The sequence below is a fragment of the Acinonyx jubatus genome, chromosome A1, assembly GCF_027475565.1.
Source record: "Acinonyx jubatus isolate Ajub_Pintada_27869175 chromosome A1, VMU_Ajub_asm_v1.0, whole genome shotgun sequence".
Lineage (NCBI taxonomy): Eukaryota > Metazoa > Chordata > Mammalia > Carnivora > Felidae > Acinonyx > Acinonyx jubatus.
In genome coordinates, this window is record NC_069380.1 from 203,968,993 (window position 1) to 203,983,308 (window position 14,316).

A 14,316-nucleotide genomic window follows, 5' to 3' on the forward strand; every position below is an offset into this window, starting at 1 on the left:
AAAGGAGTTGTTAGGAATATCCTTCCTTCTTTGTTCACTGTCGGTATTGACTATTGAGAGGTGATGGCAAATTCTATCAAGGGCAGCTTCCAAAAAAAAAAAAAGTGTTAGGAATATGGGAAAGCCCACCTATTCCTTTTAATACACCACCCACAGGGCCACGTTCACCCTGCAAGCACACTTTGCTATAGGAACGTGAAGTCCTGGCAACTGTAATGAATTATATGGGTGCCCCATGCAGAACCCCATCACCAGCTGGTGCACTCCTCCACTCCCGCACTGGGTTCTGTAAGTGCTGCGGCTAAGGCTTGCTGCCCCTGCTTCTGGAGAGGAGCTCTCGATCCAACCGGAGCCATATCCTAAAAGGTGATAGCCCCAGCCCCAGGGAGCAGTCCTCAGCCAATGATAGACTGAAATAGGTATTCTTACAGCCAGTCCCCATGCCTGAGGGTGGAATACCTCTGTGAACTGCCCAGATGCTAGTGCTCCCTGTGGAGTCTCGCTGAAGCTAGACTGCCACTGAGAACTCGTCCTTGTGTGGAAGTGAAGAGGAGCCACTGGAGAGCAGGGGGGCAATGTTAGGGACTTCACGTAGAAGGGGATGGTTCTTCAACAATTATGGCAATGCTTTTCTGAGCAAAAGTGAAAGGAAGCTCCCTGTCCGTTCTGCTTCTACCTTAGCCTTCCTAAGTCTGACACAGTGAACCAGTTTTCAAGTTGATCCTCTTAGATCCCACCTCATGAGCAATGTTTGTTCTGCACTCAGAATTGCTAAAGTTGCTCCTTGTACCATTAGAATCTTTAAAAAAATGTTTTTTAAGTTTATTTATTTATTTTGGGAGAGACAGAGACAGCATGAGCAGGGGAGGGGTAGAGAGAGAGGGAGAGAATCCCAAGCAGGCAAGCAGGCTCAGCACTGACAGTGCAGAGCCTGACGCAGGACCCACACTCACAAAACTGTGAGATGGTGACCTGAGCCTAAATCAAGAATCAGACTCTTAACCGACTGAGCCACCCAGGTGCCCCATACCATTAGAATCTCGATGATATGTCCTGCTCATACATGACTCAGGGTCAATGACAGAGCTAAAATACCAGGTTTTCTCCTTCATCTAAAATTCAACTACAGGAATTGAAAGAAGGGGCTACCAGCTGCATTAGGCAGGTAGGAACACCTGTTTTCTACCTATTCCCTCTTCTTTTAGGGTCCTCACTTTCCTATTTACAGACTGGGTTTGCAAGTTTTAGTCTAGTGCTATTTTTATGCTTTTTTTTAAAGCAGTAACTTCCACAACAGTGGTAAGAAGGTAAAGGGAAATGGGGTTTAAGTGACTTGGTGAAGTTAGCATAATCTGGCATAGCTTTAGGAACAGCCTATTTCCTGACTCTTCAAATGTGCAGTCAACTCTAGACCCTAAAAGAGGGTGGATCAATATTTTTGGCATTTACTAAAACCTTGGAAAACAGAAAAAAAGGCCTTCAATATGACATAACAGAGTGATCTATCAGCTGAGAATGAATAGAGAGTCATATGATCACATGTTAAAGAAACTCAGCTCACCTTCTTAAGCCTTATAATTTTGAAGAGAAGAAAACTTGCTTATAATTGCATAGCTGTGTAGGGACATGCTAAGTTAGAGTGCAAATCTGTTGATAATGTATTTTGCTTCCCCGGGAGCACTGCAGACTAGATGTCCTGAAAACCTCTCCACACAGAAAATTCAGGAGTATCTTTAAAAATATAATTGCTGAGTTAATAGAAGAAAACCATTTGCATGGCATGTGGGTGGCTCAGATGGTTAAATGTTAGACTCTTGGTTTTGGCTGAGGTCACAGTCTCACAGTTCATGGGTTCAAGCCCCGTGTCGGGCTTTGTGCTGACAGTGGGGAGCCTGCTTGGGATTCTCTCTCTCTCCCTCTCGCTCTGCCCCTCCCCTACTCTCTCTCTCTCTCTCTCTCTCAAAATAAATAAATAAATAAACAAACTTAAAAAGGAAAATCATTCGCATAACTGTAAACCAACAATGTATAGTTATAAAACAATTAGTTTAGTGGCCAGGTGGTTGTCTTAATTTTCAGTTCAATGGAATTATTGTTTTGTCTACTGGTGGGATCATTTCTTCCTTTGGACCTAAGACCTCCAAGCCAGCAGAACATAAAGTGTGGGGGATAGGAAGCAAAGCTCTTGCTATTGGGTCACTATGGGTAATAGTGAATGATGCCCCTCACATTTCTACCCCCTGATTGCTGGAACCATGAATCCTGGTTATGAGAGAAACAGAAGCATATATTGGACATTGATTCAGAGCATTTATAGTCACCTGGAGAACCTTACCCCAGCCATGAAAGGGATTTTCACCTACTTGGTATTGTAACTGAGTCTTCAAAAGGCGCTTCTACCATTCTTTCAAGGCAGCTGCTGCAGGATGGTGGGGAACATGGTAAGTCTAGTGAATTCCATGAGGTTGGGCCTATTGCTATATTTCATTTACTGTGAAATGGGTGCCTTGATCAGAAGCAATGGTATGTGGAATACCATGTCAGTGGATAAGGCATTTCTTAAGTTCAGGGCTGTCAGTTTTGGCAAAAATATTGTATGCAAGGAAGGCAAATCCATACCTATAATGTCTATTCCAGTAAGAACAAAATACTGTCCCTTCCGTGATGGAAGTTGCCCACTATAATGAATCTGTCACCAGATAGTTAGCTGGCTGATCACCCCAAGAAATGTTAGTGTTGATTTCATACCATGTTCATTTCTGCTGCTGGCTGGTTGGGTACTCAGCAGTGACTGTAGTCATGTCTGCTTTAGTGAGTAGAAATCCACGTTGCTGAGCCCATGTGTAATGTTCATTCCTGCCACCATGGACAGTTTGCTAATGAACATATGGGCTCCCGTTGGGTGATGACTGGGGTGGCTGGTAAAAGAGGCTGACTGGTATCCATAGAACAGATTATCCTATTCAAGTAAGTGTTAAAACCTTCTTTGTTAAGGTCATCTTCCAACATGGGACATGAATATATTCCCCTTTTTGCCCATTCTTGGAGGTCTATTCACATACCTCTTTCCCAGACTTCCTTGTCACCAGTTTTCCAGTCCCGTTCCTTCCAAGTCTCTGACTGCTCAGCCAAACCATTGGCCACAGCCCATGAATGGTAAATAAACACACGTCTGGCCCTTTCACCTTGTAAGCAAAATGACCAGCCAGGTACACTGCTTGAAGTTTTGCCCATTGGGAGGATTTTCTTTCACTACTATCCTTCAGGGATGTCCTAGAGAGGGGCTGTGGTGCTGTGACTCTCCACTTACAGGTGATGCCTGCATATTGTAGAGAACTATCTGCAAAGCAGGCCTAAGTCTTTTCTTCCTCTGTCAGCTATTTGTAGGGAACTCCCCTTGAGGCCATAGGTGAAGCCTGGGTGAGACAAGGTAGTATAGCTGGAGTAGGGATCATGGGTGTTTGGTCCACTTCATATAATTTATTTGTGCCTTCTGGAACTGTTTGGGCTTGATCTCATATACCCCACTTCCATTTGACAAGGGAGTGCTACTGTGCACACTCAACTTTATGAGTTGGTGAGTCAGATTATACTCAGTTCATGATGGACAGTTCAGGTTGCATGGTAACTTGGTGGCCCATAGTTAAATGTTCAGTCTCTACTAAGGCCTAGTAGCAAGCCAAGAGCTGTTTCTTAAAAGGAGAGTAGATCTCTCAAAGGATGGCGGGTCTTTCCTCTAAATTTCTAAGGATCTGTAATGAGATTCTCTCATAGGGACCTGCCACAGGCTCCATCCAGCACCCCTATCTACCATTGACACTGCTCTCTGGATCTGGGGGATCATATGGTCCAGTAGCAGAGCAACTTGCACAGCAGCCCAGATCTGTTGCCAAGCCTATTGTTGTTTTGGGCCTTGCTCAAAACTCACAACTTTTGGGTAACTTAGTAATGGGCCAAAGTAGCACAGCCAAATGAAGAATTTATTTCTTCCAAAATCCAAAGAGACCCACTAAACATTATACTCCCCGCCTCCTTCCCTTCTGCCTTCTCTCTCTCTTTTTGATTACAGGGAGAGCCAGATTCAACAACTTACCTTTCACCTTAGAAGGGATATCTGAATATGTTCTATAGCATTGGACTCCTAGAAATTTTACTGAGATATAGGACCCATGAATTTTTATCAGATTTATTTTCTACCCTCTGACATGCAAATGTCTTACCAATAAGTCTAGAGTAGTTGCTACTCTTTGCTCACTAGGTGCAGTCGGCATAATGTCATCAATGTAATGGATCAGTGTGATACTCATGGAAGGGAAATGCAGTCAAGATTTCTGTCAACTAAATTATGACATAGGGCTGGAGACTTGGTTATACCTCTGAAGTAGGGTAGTGAAGGTATATTGTTGGTCTTGTCAGCTGAAAGCAAACTGCTTCTGGTAGTCTTTATTAACAGGAATTGGGAAAAAAAAAGCATTTGTCATTTTAGCTGCATAACAAGGATGTGTTAATTTGCTCACGCAATGAAACCACACCTGGTACTGTGGCTGATATTGGAATCATTACCTTGTTAGGCTTACAATTACTCACTGTCATTCTCCAAAATCCATCTTTTCTCTGTGTGGTCCAAAAAACTGAGTCAAAAGGAGATGTGATGGGAATCACCACTCCTGCATATTTCAAGTCTTTGATGGTGGCACTAATCTCTGCAATCCCTCTAGAAACATGGTATTGCTTTCAATTTACTATTTTCCTAGGTAAATCCAGTTTTAGTGGCTTTTACTTGGCTTTTACCACTAGAATTGCTCTTGGTTTATCGGTCAGGGAACCAATGTGGGAATTTTGCCAGTTGCTGAATATGTCAGTTCCAATCATGCATTCTAGAACTGGGGAAAAAAAAAAAACACATGATGTGTTCAAGGACCCACTTGGCCTACTGTGAGATGGGACTTGAGTTAAAACTCCACTGGTCACCTGACCTTCATAAACTCCTCTTCTGACAAATGAACCACAGTCATGTTTTGGGTCTCTTAGAATTAGTGTAGTTCAGAGCCAATATCCAATAGTCCCCAAAGGTCTTACTATTGCCTTTTTGCCAGTGTACAGTCACCCTGGTAAAAGACCATAGGTCTTGTTGGGAAAGATTGTAAGAAGGATTAACAGTATAAATTTGGGGCAGTGTACCAGGATCCTTCCTTTAGGGACCCACCTCTTCATGGAAACTGTTTAGTCTGTCAATTAGTGAAAGTCCTGGTTGGACCTTAGGAAGCATAGGGCATCTGGCAGGGCTATATTGAGGCCCAGGTAATAGGGATAATCAGAGGGAGTAGCATATTTTGTATTTTCTGTCTTAAAATTCACATCCCTTATCTTGACTGCTCAACAGTAAAGAAAAGCAGAATAATTCCATGAGGTAAATGGCTATCCTCTAATGACCCAAATAGCTGGGCATGGAGAAGAGGGAGGAATTTCATTAGACTATGGTCAAGTCATGCCAAATAGAATTAGGAAATGAAGCCAAGCTCATCCAAGCATTCTTTCAGGGTGAAAAGATAGTATGATGGCAGTAGGTATCTGCTTTTTGAATCCTTCTGTTCCAATACAGACTGGTGTATTTACCTCTGTTTTTGCACAGCTGTCATTTTGAGGTCATTATTGTCTGTCCTTTTTTGGTTCTCATTACTTTTCCCTTTTTCCATTTCCTGTTCCCAATCCTTGTATCTCATTAGTATTAGTCTCTTGGGACTGCTGTAACAAGTTACCACTGCCTTGGTGGTTTAAAACAAAAGAAATTTATTCTCTTACTGTTCTGCAAGTCAGAGGCTAAATTGAGTTTAATTGACCTGAAATCAAGATGTTGACAGGGCCATGTTCTCTGTGGAGACTCTAGGGCAGAATCTGTCTCTTGCCTTTGTACCTTTTGCTGGCTGCTAGCATTCCTTGGCTTGTGGCCACATTACTCTAGTCTTCAAGGCTAGCATCTTTAAATCTCTCCCTCTTCCCTACCACATTGCTTTCTCTTCTCTGTGTGTTAAATCTGCTTCCCTTTTATAAGGAAACATGTTATTGTATTGATTGTATATAAAGTTCACCTGGGTAATTCAGGATCAACGCCTCAGTATCCTTAATCACATCGGCAAGGATGCTTTTTCATCTAAGTCAATATTTACAGGTTCCAGACGTTAGGAAGTGAGTATCCTTTTGGGGGGAAGGGCATTTTTTCATTCTACTGTAACATGTCTTCCTCTTTCTTGACTCTCTCTGTCTCTGTCTCTCCCACCACCTTATTCTCTCTTTCATTTAGAACACATCCTCTAATAGTTTCAGAGAATGAATACATATAAAATTATTTGAGATCCTATAATTTTGATTCTGCCCTCATATTTGATTATGACTTTGTATATAGAATGTTGGGATGGAAAACATTGTTATTCAGAAAACTTGAGTGTGGCCACACATGTCTCTTCCTTGCTGCTCTTCATCAATTCAATTCCAGAAGTTTCTGAACATTTGAGGTATTTGTAAATGTTCTGCATCCTAAATATTCTGCAACTGTCTGAATTTTGGGGGAAGTAAGTCCTTTAACTTCTACTTGCATTCATTCAAAGCCTGTGGAAAAATTTTAATCAGGTCATTCAATGAATAGAGCACAAAAACTTAGCTTTGGAATTGTTTAGTCAATTGCAACTAATTAAAATAAAACTTGAAAATAGGAAGGCAGTCAGTGATATTTATTCCACAAAAGCAAGTGAGGTATTGAACAAAATAAATGATGAGAGTTCAAATGCTGTTTTTAAGTGTTAAAATCTATAATTTTGATTTGTGTTATGTTGATTTAAGGAAAGAATCTTTTGATGGAGTCCCTAATTTTAATTGGGTAATTTATTTTCTGTACTGGAAATGGGATAGAGAGAGAAGAGTTTCCATTTTCCAGCATTTAAATTTCAGTTAGTCATGGAGAGAACTTAATTGATGAATTTTATCTTGTAAAAATATTTGTTGGGGTGCCTGGGTGGCTCAGTTGGTTAAGCATCTGACTCTTGGTTTCGGCTCAGGTCTTGACCTCATGGTTTGTGAGTTCAAGTCCCCCATCAGGCTCTATGCTGATAGTGCCTGGGATTCTCTCTCCCTCACACACTCTCTGCCCCTTCTCTGCTTGTTCTTTCTCTCTCTCTAAAAAAAAAAATTGTCAAGTGAGTACTCTGAATGAAAGAAAATATATGGGCTGAGATGATAATATGATGCAATAGGAAAAAATTGCAATGGCTTTGAAGTTACCAGATATTTCATCATTTGTAGGGAAAGTAGTTTTTCAATTAAAAATATGGCCTATAGAGAAAAGCCAACAAAAGATGTCAACATTTTTGCATTTATTAACTATTAAATTAGAAGATTAAAGTCAACATGAAAATAATTAGAATCACATGATTATAATAAAAAGAGACATTTTTTTTTGAAAAATACAAATGGCATATTATTAGAGACAAAGGTGGCTAAGAAAATGGTTAATTTTAAGTGACTAAGTACCAAAAATAATCATTCTGTGTATTATTCAATGCTCAGAAAATCATACAAAGAATTTTTTTTGCTGTAATGTAACAAACATATGTTATTTTTCTTAGAAGCAACTTTATTTTTGAGACTAGCTTTTGAAAAGAACTGTTTAATACTGTCAAGAAATAAGCCAATTTGACAGTCAAGAAATTTTTGAAAATTACCTAACTTTATTTTATTTTTTTTTAAGATTTTTTTTTTATTTTTAAGTAATCTCTACATCCAGTGTGGGTCTCAAACTTACAACCCGGAGATAAAGAGTCACATGTTCCACTGACTAAGCCAGCCAGGTGCCCCTAAAATTATCTAATTTTAAGTTGTCCTAGTTAGGATGATAGATTATATGGTCACTTTATTTACACTATATGTGGCCTTTTTTTTCTTTAGATGTTTGTAGAACTTTTTATTTGTTTTCCTGTGTTCTGAATTGTCTCAGTGATGTATGTTTGTGAGACTCGTGGGTCTCTTTCAATCTGGAAATATATCCTTTATTTGGGAGCAATATTTTTCAAATGGATTAGGTTAAAGATTCCATCCCTTCAATTTTCATGTTTTCTCTCTTTTTGTATTTTCTATTTTTTAATCTTAGAGCTTATGGGATGCTCTTCTAGTTTTCTTACCTTTTTCTTATTATTTTAATTTCTTTTTGTTTTCTTTTCGGGAAGATTTCCTTTACTTTTATCTTCCAACTCTTCTATTGAGTGTCTCATTTTCAATATAATTTAAAAGAAATTTCCAAAATTCCTTTTTCTGTTATCTGAATGTCCATTTTATTTTCATAGCATCTATTTTTTCGTGGACTCAAAAATATTTTCTCTCTGGAAATATTAATCATGGTTTTATTGATTCGTTCATTTTTAAATTTAAAGTTTTCTTCTCCTTTTATAGTGTTGGCTTATTCCAAGATGATTTGTGTGTAGCTCTGTCTCTTGATTGATTAATCATAATTAAGAGCTGGGGACTTCAAAGCTGATTGGAAGACCTGAGTGCATGTGTGAGGCTTTGAACATCACTGTAGAGTGAACAGTATCTCTAGGTTTTTGCCTCATGGGTGTGTTGGAGACTCAGGAGAAGTCTGTTATAGTATTCTACTGGAGAGTAAAGGTCTGACTGCATTCTGGGTGCTAGACCATTCAGCATTAAGTCACTAAACTGTTCTCTTCTTGGTATACCTCCCATAAAGACCCACATTTACTGGTCCATACCATCTTTGTTTACCTCTCCAGGAAAACAAAAAACAAAAACCACACCCTCCAAACTTCTGGGGCAGGAATAATTGTTCCAAAGAATGGTCTGGGAAAGGTAAGAACTGGGAATCTGGACTAGAAGAAATCAAACTGATCCTGAAACTCCCTTTCATGCACAGTTCTAGAGCTACTAGTATTGCCTGTTCCAGAATCTTTTAGGATTCTGTAGTAGCGTGGACTTAGTTTTTCTGACAGCTAATTTTGTATTCATCTTTCTTGGGTCTTCTAAGTCATTTATACTTGTTCTGCTTTCTGGCATTCAAAATTCGATCACTGTTGACTCCCCTGCTGCTGTCTCCATCTTTGTGGATTAAAAAGTTTTTTTTTTCCCTGTGTGTGGCAAGAGTGAATAAAACTATGTGAATGTGTTCAATCTGCCACCATAGCTTATATAGATGTTCTATGACATTTTTTTCAAATCTGTCTACTATTTTTGTAGTGATTTCATTATGGTTCCTATTCCTTTTTATTTTCTTCATTTAAAAAATACTGATTTTGTAATTTTTTTTATGTTGTTGAGTCCTCCACTTGCTGGAGTGAGACTTGCTCTGTCAAGGTGAAACTATTTCTTTGTAGTCTGTAATTTTTTGTGAGATTTTCTCATCATCCAACACACCCCCTCCTGCCTCCACTCCGGTGGGAGTTGTCTCTTTTATTCCTGGAAGAAATGTTGCTGTAGTTTTGCATTTCCGTCTGTATCTCACCTGCTCCAGACTAGTTATTATGTTAATTCCTTAGCTTGAAGCTTCTTGCATCTCATAAATCATGTAAATTCTGATTCCCCGGGTGCATGTTTTGGAGGTCTCATTTTTTTGTGGTGGTCTTCTTTTTATTATTTCCATTCAGAGATCTTCCTTATGGTTTGTCTAAGCTGATGGTGCTTCTTGCACTGAGAAGGCTCCCGGCTTTAGATAGGATATCCTGTTCCAGTTACTACCTTGTAAGAACTCAGTACCTTGTGTTTTAGGTTGACTTTCCCATAAGCACACTCTGAGATGAGGATTCGTGTGAAAGTAATTATTGGTGAGTGATCCCAGGAAAAATAGGGGTTTAGAGAAATGGGACTCAAAAAGCAATTTGGCCAAACAAGGGTATGGTATCAAGCAAAATCTCACCTAGGAAGCTTTGGCTTAGGTATGAAGTGAAGATTTGAAGGTCACACCTTAGAGCCCTCCTTACCAGAGTGAAGGGAGCCATGGTAGTTATATACCATCATTAGTTAAAGTCTTCTCCAGGAGAGATGGAAACTCCCAGGAGGCTCTTGCTTTTCCTGAGCTCTCAAGGGGTTCTAGCAGTCTGAGGCCAGCTCCCTGATAAAGAAATGAAGGAGATGCTAACTGAAAAGTATACAGGGTGGTTGGGTGCACAAGTTGGTAAAGAATCCAAAGGAACATGGGTGGAACATTGCTGCTGCAATGTCCATGCCTCGGGCTACACAATAGCCTCAGCTTATATCTGAATCTATTCCCCAGTCTTACCTCACTAACACTGTACCACCATGGTAGGAGGAGAGTTTACGCTCTATCTTTAGTTCCTCCTTCGTTTTCTGAGAATTGGACATTTCCTTTCATTTTTATATTAAACCATTAGAAGAAGGGTTGTGATTTCTTGAAATTTTATGTTTGAAGTGGAAAGTCGTGTCCATTTTAGTGCATTCTATCTGAAGTCTAATATGTGTGCATCATTTAAATAGAAAAAATGATCACATTTCACTTTGGGTAAAGCCAACCACATGGCTGAAAAGACATAATTTGGATTCTCTTAGAAATTACGTGCCGAAAGTCCTAGAAAGAATTATGGAATATGGTGATTTGGCCTTTATGTGATATGTTTATTTTCTAGTTTAGCATACTTCAAGACTGATTTGAAATTTGGTGCTAGTCTTGTGAAATTGTGAACTGGGATTTTTTTGCAGAAAGTGTCTCTTGGAACTTTATATTTCATTTTATTAGTAATATTTTGAGGATGTTTTACCAAATATAGTTTATTGTAAAGAGTATGGTAAAACTTGGTAAGAGTAAGAAGACCATATCTTAGATGAAGCAGGTTTATGTTCCCCCCTATTATCTGTTCCTTTACTTCCTAAAATGTCATAGCAATAGGAGAGACAGGGGTTGTTAGATAAGTCAAATAATGCACAAATGAAATCCAGAGTCTTATTGCAGCATGACTGTACTCTTACAGGGTTTGATCTGATTTGTTAGGATGTGCAGGAAGAAATGCTTTGTGTTCATGTGCATGTGTGTGTGTGCGTGTGCTTTAAACAGATTTGAATGAATCATGGTCCCTGGTAAATTCATCTCTGGAGGCTTAGGGCTTAAACCAAGGATGGTTTTCTTTTTAGAAGCCTCTCTCGATAGAATAACAAAATGAAAAATGAAAGAAATAAAATGAATGGAAAAGCATGTAACGTACATAAACTCTTGAGTCAGACCTGTTTCTTTCTCTGCTGTTCTAGTTCTGTCACCTTCCTCAAATCCCACTACTCTCTATAAGCTGCGGGTTCCTCATCTATACAGTGTGTATTATAATCATACCCACTTTTAGGAGTGTGGTAAGGACCAAATGATATAATTGTGCCTACCACAATGCCCAACCCCTAACTAGAGATTAAAGAATGGTAGTGACTATGAGTATTATTGCATCATTGGTATCTAAAAATAAGGTCCTACAGAGTACATATTTCTGTTGGACAGCTGCTTTAAAATCAGTAATATTACACACATGTGGTATTATAATAGTAAATTTGAATAATGTATTCATCTTTCCTTCATCCTTCTCTTTGTTCCTTCCTCTCTCTCCTCCACCATCCCTCCCTCCCTCTTCTCTTCCTCCCTTCCTTCCTTCCTCCCTTCCTTTTCTAGAATTGTGTATTAGATTTAGATTCAGGGTAGTATTAAAATACTGCCCTCCCCATCTTAATCATATGTATTATTAAATCAGGAAATATAATCTTTCTAAAATCCCAATGAAACTACATAGAAATTCACAGAAGCCTCTCTTTGTTAAACATCAGTTTCAGCTTGCCTTCTTTGAGAAAACACTGCACCTGCATCTTAAAACTACTTCCTCTCTTTCAAGAATAGCAAAGGCAAATAATTTCCTAATTCCAGACACAATGGCGCTCTATGAATTTAGCCTATTAATTCACTATTGACCTTAGCTAAATCACATACTTAGATTGTCATTATAAAATGAATCATAGATTTAAAGCAAACAAGGCAACAACATACAAGCAAGTACAACCAGAGGATTTGTATTACCAAATAAAATGGATGATTTTCTGATATGAACAGGCTAACAACATGTTCATGTCTCAGATCATGGATAAATGCTGCATAGGTTGGATTAATAATCCTAGTTGATTTTATTATGTAAAGGTTAGCAATAGACAAGCGAATGCTGGCCTGTCAATTTACTACATGTTTAAAAAAATTTTTTTAATGTTTTTATTTATTTTTGAGGCAGAGAGAGACAGAGCGTGAGCAGGGGAGGGGCAGAGAGAGAGGGAGACACTGAATCCAAAGCAGGCTCCAGGCTCTGAGCTGTCAGTACAGAGCCTGACACGGGGCTCGAACCCACGGACTGTGAGATCATGATCTGAGCTGAAGTCGGACGCTTAACCGACTGAGCCACCCAGGCGCCCCAATTTACTACATGTTTTAAAATCATGTTCCTAAAGAATACTTGAAAGCCAGATAGTCACTGGACATTTTTCCTTGCAAATGGATATTTGTTGATGATTTTATTATGAAAAATAGATACTAGAGACATCTTGCCAAGACTAAAATTTGTCTTGTGATACTATTTTCCTAAATAAGTCGTGGTATTAATATTTATCTTTCCTAAATCCCTCAGAAAGTGACTCTTTGTAAGAAATAATATAAAACTAATAAAGAAGGTCAGACTACTCTTTGGATCAGTGTTGACCAAGAATTGGACATTATCTTATACTACTTGAAAGAGCCATGCCAGTGATATCTGCAGGGTTCAAACACTTCTGCAGTATTATTGGAAAAATACCCAAACCCTCAGTTTATTAGAAATCATTAATTTGGGCACTTGTTGAGTAGGGGATCTTTCCCAGCTCTACTTCTTGCGTAATGTGGAGACATTGATCTCAGGTGCTTTTGTGAGACTTAAATAAAATGATATATTTGGAGTTCCTACACATTGCTTGCAATTGAATAGGTACACAATAGGGGGATCCCCTTTCTTTTGACACTGAGTCTAAGACCAAGGCAATGTTGGCAATTTCAACAAAATAACATATGATTATGCATAATACAAGATAGACATTGCCTAAGTATCTAATACCTGGTGCAGACAGTAAAAGCAAGGGAATCCTGATAGGGCAGAGATCACTGGCAATGCTAGAGTCAATGTATAATGAGACATGACCTGGCATTTTGGTGAAGCCAATATGGATGGAAGGGTATTTACTATAGCTTTAATGTTCAGTATATGTTACAGGGTTTTCCATCTTTGAAAAATGGTAATTTGTAAATAATGAATATACCAAATATTGTGGAACCAGAATAGTTGGCATTTTAGTGTACTTTGGGTGCATTGTGTTGCTAACTTGGCCAAATGACATAGTTTATTTGTCATATCCATAGGCATATTCTAAATTCCTTTCTTAGAAATTTCTGGTTAAGACTGATTTATCTTTAGGGTGTATAGAATTTAGCAGATTGAATATGACATAGTAAATGTGAATTGGTAGCTTTACTAAAGATGATCTCTAGTTTTTAGACAAGCTAGTCCTGAATCTTTTACAAATCGATGCTGCACTTTTGATAAGATTTTAAGTGAACACAGTTTATCAAATTATAGTAAAATGTTTCACTATAAGTACTATTAGAAGGCTTTGGCAGAAAAACCACATTCTCAGGTATACACTTGTTTTTTTTTTTTTTCCTTTAGTGTAAATTACCTACTTCATCTCCCGTAGCCGCATTTGAAGCTTTTCATGAGTAGAAGTTAGTGATATAAGACAAAATCCAGGTGGGAATCATGAGAAGGGCATAGTCAAACTTTGAATTAGCCTGGAGAGTTATTTGATCTGTACATTTCATTAGAAATGTACTGAATTTAGGAAGCATTGTGGCAGAGCAGAAAAGGCATTAATTCAGGAGTTGAGGACAGATGGATCCAAACACTGGTCCACCAGTGAGGACTATTAATCTTGTGCAAATTACTGAAATCATTAAGCCTTAGATTCATCATCAGTAAGAAACCAAAGATCTAATAGCAACAACAGAAAACCAACTAAACTCATTTCCTACGGTTTTTATAAAGATACATTCATTTTTCTTGCGGGTGGTTTTTGAAGACCTCCTACGTTCAGGCACTATGCTGAGCACTAGCCACATGATAGAAGAAAATCAGGCGAGATTTGTGCTCTCATAAAGCTTGAGAGACAGACACACTATCAGATACACACACGAAACACATAGAATCATTGTGGGGAGAGGTTCTACAAGGGAGAAAATTATGGTTCTGTGGCTAGGTTAAC

The 14,316-nt window shown here is 38.7% G+C and overlaps 1 pseudogene; it reads right to left on the reverse strand.

Annotated features, from left to right (window-relative positions):
• Nucleotides 1-1,911: 1,911 nt before the first annotated feature.
• Nucleotides 1,912-10,359, reverse strand: LOC113593055 (uncharacterized; annotated as a pseudogene).
• Nucleotides 10,360-14,316: the final 3,957 nt, after the last annotated feature.